The 8,214-nt window shown below is 36.7% G+C and overlaps 1 protein-coding gene and 1 long non-coding RNA gene across 9 annotated transcripts in view; one reads left to right on the forward strand and one right to left on the reverse strand.

Moving 5' to 3' along the window:
• LOC106867714 (probable vesicular acetylcholine transporter-B) overlaps positions 1 to 8,214 on the reverse strand; it is a 292,276-nt gene that overhangs the window by 240,709 nt on the left and 43,353 nt on the right. The window contains exon 1 of one of the 8 annotated variants that reach the window (XM_052968220.1): positions 4,631 to 4,826. The exons of the other annotated variants lie outside the window; for them this stretch is intronic. The gene's annotated coding sequence lies outside the window, so the exon portion shown is untranslated. Of the gene's footprint in view, positions 1 to 4,630; positions 4,827 to 8,214 lie in introns of those variants that run through there. 8 annotated transcript variants of the gene reach the window in all.
• The window catches only part of LOC106879491 (uncharacterized), a 29,579-nt gene continuing 26,178 nt past the window's right edge, over positions 4,814 to 8,214 (forward strand). Inside the window, exon 1 of the long non-coding RNA XR_001410640.2 lies at positions 4,814 to 5,400. This is a non-coding gene — a long non-coding RNA (uncharacterized LOC106879491). The remainder of the gene's footprint in view (positions 5,401 to 8,214) is intronic.

Genomic DNA, 8,214 nt, shown 5'->3' on the forward strand with positions numbered 1-8,214 from the left:
ATATATATATATATATATATATATATATATATATATATACATACATACATATATATATCATTCAGTATTGATATGAATAGTAACCAGAACACCCATTGAGTAGTGGTGGTGGTGGTGGTGGTGGTGGGGGTGATGTAATCACCAAAGTCCCTCCTCGAAATTTTCAGGTTCTTGGCTGTTTACATGCAGTTTATAATGGCTTGATTTAGATGTTGAGAAAGTGATGCTCGTAAACAAGATGGACCAATTACACCCTTAAGGAATTAAGCGTTTGCCAGAAATTTGAAACTACATTTAGTATTGAGTTCTTTAAACTGTACATATTCGTTTCTTTCTATTGATTAACAGCCAGAAATTTTGATGTTTTATTTATGTTGTATGACGATATACCCGTATGTGTATAAGGCGGTGAGCTGGCAGAAATGTTAGCACGCCGGGCGAAATGCCTATCGGTATTTCGTCTGTCTTTACGTTCTGAGTTCAAATTCCGTCCAGGTCAGCTTTGCCTTTCATCCTTTCGGGGTCGATAAATTAAGTACTAGTTACATACTGGGGTCGATCTAAATGGACTGGCCCCTCCCCCAAAATTTCGGTCCATGTGCCTAGAGTAGAAATAGATATACCCGTGTATGTGTTAGCACATATACCTTTATGTATTTATACGTGTTACATACATGCATGCATGCATACATACATACTTATGTATGTATACATCCATCCTTATGTATGCATATATATATATATATATATATATATATATATATATATATATATATATATATGAGTATGTATATGTGTATATATATATATGTGTGTGTGTGTGTGTGTGTATACGTACATACCTACATATATATGAGTAATATATGTTATAATATATGGCTGTGTACACCAAGGCGGCGAGCTGGCAGAAACGTTAGCACCACGGGCGAAATGCTTGGCGGTACTTCATCTCTCCCACCGATGTCGAATTTGCCTTTCATCTTTTCGGAGTCGATAAATTAAATACCAGTTGCGTACTGGAGATCGATCTAATCGACTTGGCCCCTCCCCAAAAATTTCGGGCTTTGTGCCTAGAGCAGCAAAGAATATATGGCTGTATGTTCGAGCTGTGAACTGTATTCTCCTGTCTGTATATTCCTCTCCTGCTTTACTCATAATTCTTCTATCTCCTATTTCATTCATTATTTTATTCTTTATAGACTGTGAATTTCCCTGTCTAGAACCTTTATACATAATCACCTTGTCTCTGATGACGGTATACCCAGTGAACGGACACACTAGTCTATCACTTGGGATATCCCAGAAACAGCTGTAAGACTTTGAGTACATCGTACCCAAATTAAATATTCTAAATGACTTGAGATATCTGTCCTGCCATGGTTTTTGTTGTCCTTTACTCTGTAATATAATATAAACCTGCTAACATGGAAGCCTAATACGGATCCCTAGCTCCATCCTCAGCTATGAACTTGGAACCTAAAGGATGACCAAATTATAGCAGTTACCCAACGTCCCTATTCGTTTAGATCACCAGTGAACTAAACCCCTCATATTCTTCATATATATATATATATATATATATACTCATAGTCAGACATATAAATGTATATATGTGTAAACATACACACATAATACATACATACATACATACATATATATATATGTATGTATGTGTAAATATAAATATATATATATATATATATATACACACATACATATATATATATATATGTGTGTGTGTGTATGTATGTATGTATGTACATATACATTTGTGCGTCAGACTATGAGTGCATGCAAGCAAGAATATGTATGTAAATGCACAATTATTTATGAATATGTCACAGCACAGGAATTAAATAAATATTCATGACCCCGAAATAGATACAGGAAAGCAGCAACAAAAACACAACATAACTAAAAGAAATAAAGGAAAAAAAACAAGCAGAAAGCAGACAACTGTATATGTATGTATGTATGTATGTATACGTACATATCTATATCTATATATATTTATGTATATAGATATATGTAGATATACATACGCACATATACGTCTGTGTGTGTTTGGTTGTATATCTTGTGTGTGTGTGTGTGTGTGTCTGTGTCAATGTACACGCATGAAGACACGCGCGCGTGCATACACATGTACATACAATAAAAATCTTTACTTGCGCACATCTGTGCCATCATTAATCAGATGTATTCAGTTCTGCTGTAATAATTGATGGCATTTATATCACAGGAAATACACTGCGGAGTATACGAAGTCAGAAACGCGTATACATACTGCTGGCTTTTTACGTGAGCAACGGAGTGCATTGATTGCACATGTACACATATGTTGACATATACATACATACATACACACGTACACATAGGGCATTAATATAATTATTCTCTGGTACAGACGTATACATACCTAAATATATATAAAAGTATCTATATGCATTTTTATGCATATATATGTTTGTATGTATGTATGTATGTATGTATGTATGTATGTATGTATGTATGTTGGTATGTATATGTATACCTGCGCGTAAATATATGACTGAGCGACAGCGCCCCAGGGAGCGGTCTGTATATTAAATACAAATACAGCATGCTACCACATATGAAAATCTTCCAGCTACCCTGATTATTCATACAAATAGTAAGCAAAGACTCCCTACAGAGGAGATTAGTATCTAAAAACAAAATCAAGGCCCATAACTGCAATGAAATCTGACAATTGAAATTACTGAGCTCGACGCAGTTGTTGTAATCAAAGCCAAATGATGAAAGCAAAAATCATATATTCCTCTTATTTAAACCTCTTCGGCAAGTCATATTCTCGTCAGTTCGCAAGACTGTGATTGATCAATATTCATTCATTCACCACTTACACACACACACACACACACACACACACACACACACACACACACACAAAATCAGTTGCTCCAGACGCGTTGTATTTGCAAACTGTCGACTATAACACAATGCATATCATAATGATGGTTGTGGACTTGAATCATCTGGCAAGGGGCTTTCAAGCGGTAGCTATCCAGGAGAATTTCCCTCTTATTATGACAATTAGACAATATTTCCGACCTTCAGTTTAGTGGTGTCTCTCACGACATTTGTTATCAGTTGACCGGTGGTCCAGTCTATGAATGAATAAATCTCTTCCTTTGTTTCTGAATTTTTATATAAATAAGTGTATAGAGTTTACCCTATCGCTTGACGTAAATGAGTACAAATGAAGGTAATAACATCTTTTGAATTTATTCGCACTAAGCCTCACATAATTCTTTTCCTTATCGTCCATGAATGTGTTAGATGCTTATTTCACGTACACAGAAAGGCAGCATTCCAAGAGTGGGCTAGCAGAGGGATTTCGGCAGTTATAAATTGGTTGTTACTTTCAGGCTGCGTAGTAGTACGTTTTCTGTAATTGTGTTTTAGTTGAATCTGATATTGTCTGGCCAAGAATGGCTGACCATAAAGTTGTGGATGTTAGCGAATTTATGGTACTTGTCTATTGTTTGGAAACGTGGAAATGTCTTGCAAGATATAGAATGCGCCTGGATGTATATTAGTGGTAACATCTAAATTGTACAATGGATTAAATGATGCTGTACACCTGTTTTCTATTCTCCTTGACTGTATGCGTGTAGTTTTTCTAAGTATTGATGCTTACAGCTCTTATGCCATAGCACAACAGCAAACATTATTCCCAATCGTGTACATATTCGACCATCTAATCCATTTTGACCAATAAAAACTGGCCTAGTTGATATATTCAACTGAAACTATTAAACATGGTGCTCCAGTATGGTCGTAGTCCGATGATTGGAAGCAGTAAAAGAATATAAATGTAAGTGATATATCTTCGTATTTTTACTTTCACAGAATGCTACATATTTGTAGAGGAATGAAAGGCCTGACGTTCATATCTTCTCAAGAACAACCTTATTTAACGGACATGAAGCAATTATAATCGAGAGCTAAATCTACCTTGGTCACTGGAACTCGATACTGGTTACAAGATCACAATATCTCTCATGTAAACTAATATTTTTACGTATATGTACGATGTCAGGTACAAATAAATAGAAAACAAAAGTGAGGTGTAATTAATCTAAAGAGTAAAGAACCCGTATCCTCATTTCCATTTACCGGGAGTTTATCACCAGCCTGCACTACTTCTCGAATAAATAAGTGATAAATCGGTAAATAATTATGTCTTCTACTACAGCCTCGGGCCGACCAAAGCCTTGTGAGTCGATTTGGTAGACGGAAACTGAAAGAAGCCCATCGTATATATATGTTATGTGTGTGTGCGTGTGTGTGAGTGTGTGTTTGTCTCCCCTCTATCGCTTGACAATCGATGTCGGTGTGTTTACGTCCCCCTAACCTAGCGGTTCGGCAAAGGAAACCGATAAGTACTAAGCTTACAAAGAATAAGTCCTGGTGTCGATTTGTTCGACTAAAGGCAGTGCTCCTGCATGGCCGCAGTCAAATGACTGAAACAAGTAAACGATAAAAGAAAGAAAGAAATGTAATTACATTTTCTATTGATCTATGAGTGGTGTAGTAGCAATGGTAACCTCCGTAGTTTTTTAAACGAAAATGGCAAAATACTAACCAAAGGTATTGTAAAACATCTAGTTGTGTATTCCTTTCATTAGTGCTTATAAATCCTTCCCTTTCTCTCAACTGTTCTAATTTCTTTATGTAATACATCTTATTCAATGTCTACACCCACACAACTGACAATCTCTCTCTATGACGTAGCGCTAATGTGACGTGACATGCGTGTTTCTTCTGATGTAGCTGCACACTTGTCATCTTACAACTTCAGCACACTCCCGCTACTTCTCTGATGTTTAAGCTAATTTCGCAGCCAAGCAGTGCAGTAAATGCACGAGGCTGCACAAGGGCTTATACTAACAGCACAAATATCACATCCCACGCGTTTCGTTGACATGAGCAATATGAACGACAACATCCGCTGGGAAAATACGGTTGCGGCTCCATATGTATGGAACAGATGTATTATAGATGTACATGTATTTAGATCTTCTATAAGAGGATCAGGAATCAAGTAGACTCAGGGATTCAGAGATGTAAACTCGATGTATAAGATCCTACTTCAAGTATTTGCACGCAAAAAGAAAAACAAAAACAAAAAACAAAAACAAAAACCAAAAAAAAAAAACCAAAAAAAAAACCCAAAGAAACTATTCGTTGAGTAGCTCACGTCTTACGTAGAAACAAGTGATATGGTGATCTTGATGGAATAAGAAAGACGTTGTGACGTTTATGCATTTCCCAAGTTTATTAATGCTGCAGCTAAGTAAAATGGCTGTTTCAAACCGAAAACGATCTGAATCGAGGCTTTCGACTCGTTGTAAGGTAGTCTTATGCTCAGTAATCCTTTCATAAGTAATTGAAAAAGAATAACGATAAGTACACGAGTATAGAAGTGTTGCACAGCCCCATAAAACAATCACTAAAGATATAGCTTTATTACCTCCGCCTTCGCTCAGGCGGAGGTATTGTTTTTCAGTCGTGTTTGTTTGTTTGTCCGTGGACAAGATATCTCAAGAATCGCTGGATGGATTCGGATGTAATTTTCAGGAATGTGAGGTCTCGGGACTGGCACAAACTGCCTAAATTTTGGGATCGATCCGGTCCTGGACAAGGATTCTAGATTATTTTTCCTGTTTATTTTTACTTAAATTTTGAGAGCGGCCGGGTTCATTTTTAGTATTCTTGTGAGAGCAGTCGAGTTTATTTCAGATATTCCCATTTTAAGACTCATCTCTGGTTAATTGTTGAGAGGTCGTTGATGTCGCCTTGGTGGAGGTTTGCGCTTTGTGAGTGCTCTTGCTTATTAAATAAAATTATTTCATTTTCTTTAACTTCCCTCTCCGAGGAAAAGATTAACTGTTAATCTTATAAGAAGTCAACATAACAACGAGAGCAATTATTTTGCTTCATGGTGGTGATGATGGTGGTAGTGAAAGGGGAAAGGGGTAACTGGTCTTCTTTAATCATTGCAGTATAAAACCTGTGTTTTTAATGATGTTGCCTCCGTAAAAGACATTTAAATATATGAAAATAACAACGACTTCTTAGCCATTCTGTTATTGGTAATTGAAATATTTGTAAAGAGATAATGTTCCTAATTGTCTAAAGGATACTTGCATATAAAGCAGGTACATGTGTGTTTTTATTTGCGCGCGCGTGTGTTTTATTCGTTTATTCAGTCATTGGACGGTGGTCAAGCTACGTCACGCCTCGAATTATTTAGCAGAACAAATCGACCCAAGCATTTATTTCAAGTATGGTATTTAATCTCTTTTTGCTGAACTGTTATGTTACAAGAATGTAAATAAACCAACAACGGTTGTCAAGCGGTACCAGTATAAACACAAATCACACACAAACACACACACACGCACACACACGACGAGTTTCCTCGTGGTTTCCGACTCTCAGGTTCACTCACAAAGCTGTGATCAGCTTGGAGTCAGTATACAAGACATACGTATGCTTAAGAGGTATGAGACAAATGTGACAGAACCAGAAACCATATAGTTGCGAAGTGAATTTCTTAACTGCATTACTACGCATGCGCCAATTCATTTATTTATTTATTTATTCCTCCATTGACTACAGGGTGTCCACAAAGTTTGGGTACATGGAATAAATAAAACCATAACATAAACAATTAAATATAAGAAATAATTTTTTAAAGTATGTGTTAATTCCCATGTACCCAGACTTTGTGGACACCCTGTAGAATGGCAGAAGTGAAGTAGAATGTGAAACGTCGTACAGAACGTTTCTCAAAAGTGTCCAGTAACTTATTGTTTACAAGTTTCAAACAAGGCCTGGATATGTTGTTGTGGTTGTCATTATAGTGATGGTGGTGGTTGAGGTTGCTGCTGCTGTTATTGTGATCAACCCCAAGTGAAATTTGGACGAGCTGAACGATGGTCAATTGCGTTTCAGCCGTGACTATCTTGCCTCTCTTATGTATATACCCATGGCTAAATTATATTCGAGGGGTTCCCAAAAATTCTTGACTTTAAGGATATCGCAAATGGCTTGGTTGGAGGCCCAACTTTCCAAGTTTTTTTACAGAGCTTAGAAAAACTTAAGAACCGCTGCAATAAGTGTGTGAATCTGAGAAAGGAATATGTTGAATAGAAGAATCAACTGAAACTCCTGTATTTTCTTTTACTCAAAGCCAGGAACTTGTCAGTGCCCCCTCGTAGTGTATGAATCCTTACATTTTTTTGTTAGAGAAATTGAAGTGTAATTTGAGAGAGATTTGGCTGTTATTTCTTGCTGATTGTACAACCGTGTCTCGGCTGACTTACCGACCCCCATCAAATCGGTTTTGATCAAACAGACACCTGATATCCCAGAGTTGTAAATGTGTTACCAGTTTTAAAATGCTAGGATGTGTTTTAACTAAATGACGATGTGTTAATGAAGGCGGAGGAATAGTGGTAGTGATGGTACTGAGAGTTGTGAATGTCTGACATAACGAGTTGGTTTCGTTGTTATTGTTTAAATATGTGTGTGTGTATGCCTGTGTGTACACACACACACACACTCACACACACACACACACACACACACACACACACACACACACACACACACACACACAAACAAATGAAAGCGAATGAATACTGCAAAGCGTCACTACACGTGTTTCAGTAGCGCGGTTTATTCCAAATACAAGTCCATCGCATAACTTATTAGGCAACACTATGTGAACGTGTATTATTATATAACCATCCACTTTTTCAGGTGATTTTCTGCCGATTGTTTTCCAGGAGATACCCAACCAAACATTTTGACAAAATACCAGAACATTTGGCAGGGTATCGCTTGGAAAATATCCGGTTGAATATCATCTGAAGAAATGAGTTGTTGTGTAAGAATACACATTTACAAAATGCAACCTAAGTTATGCAATGGACTCGTATTTGGGATAAACATCGCTATTGAAATCCGAATAGTGATGTTTGAAATATTTGTTCGTTTCCGTTTTTTGCTTACTGAAGATTACACCGCATATAATGTATCAATTATTCCTTAAATACATACGCAGAGTTGCAGGATGACCGGAACCAGTGAAAAATCGGTTAATTTTGTACACAGTATTGATTTGACAAGCTGAATTATCTGGAATACATTTATATATAT

Source organism: Octopus bimaculoides, chromosome 5 (assembly GCF_001194135.2).
Source record: "Octopus bimaculoides isolate UCB-OBI-ISO-001 chromosome 5, ASM119413v2, whole genome shotgun sequence".
In the NCBI taxonomy this organism is placed as follows: Eukaryota; Metazoa; Mollusca; class Cephalopoda; order Octopoda; family Octopodidae; genus Octopus; species Octopus bimaculoides.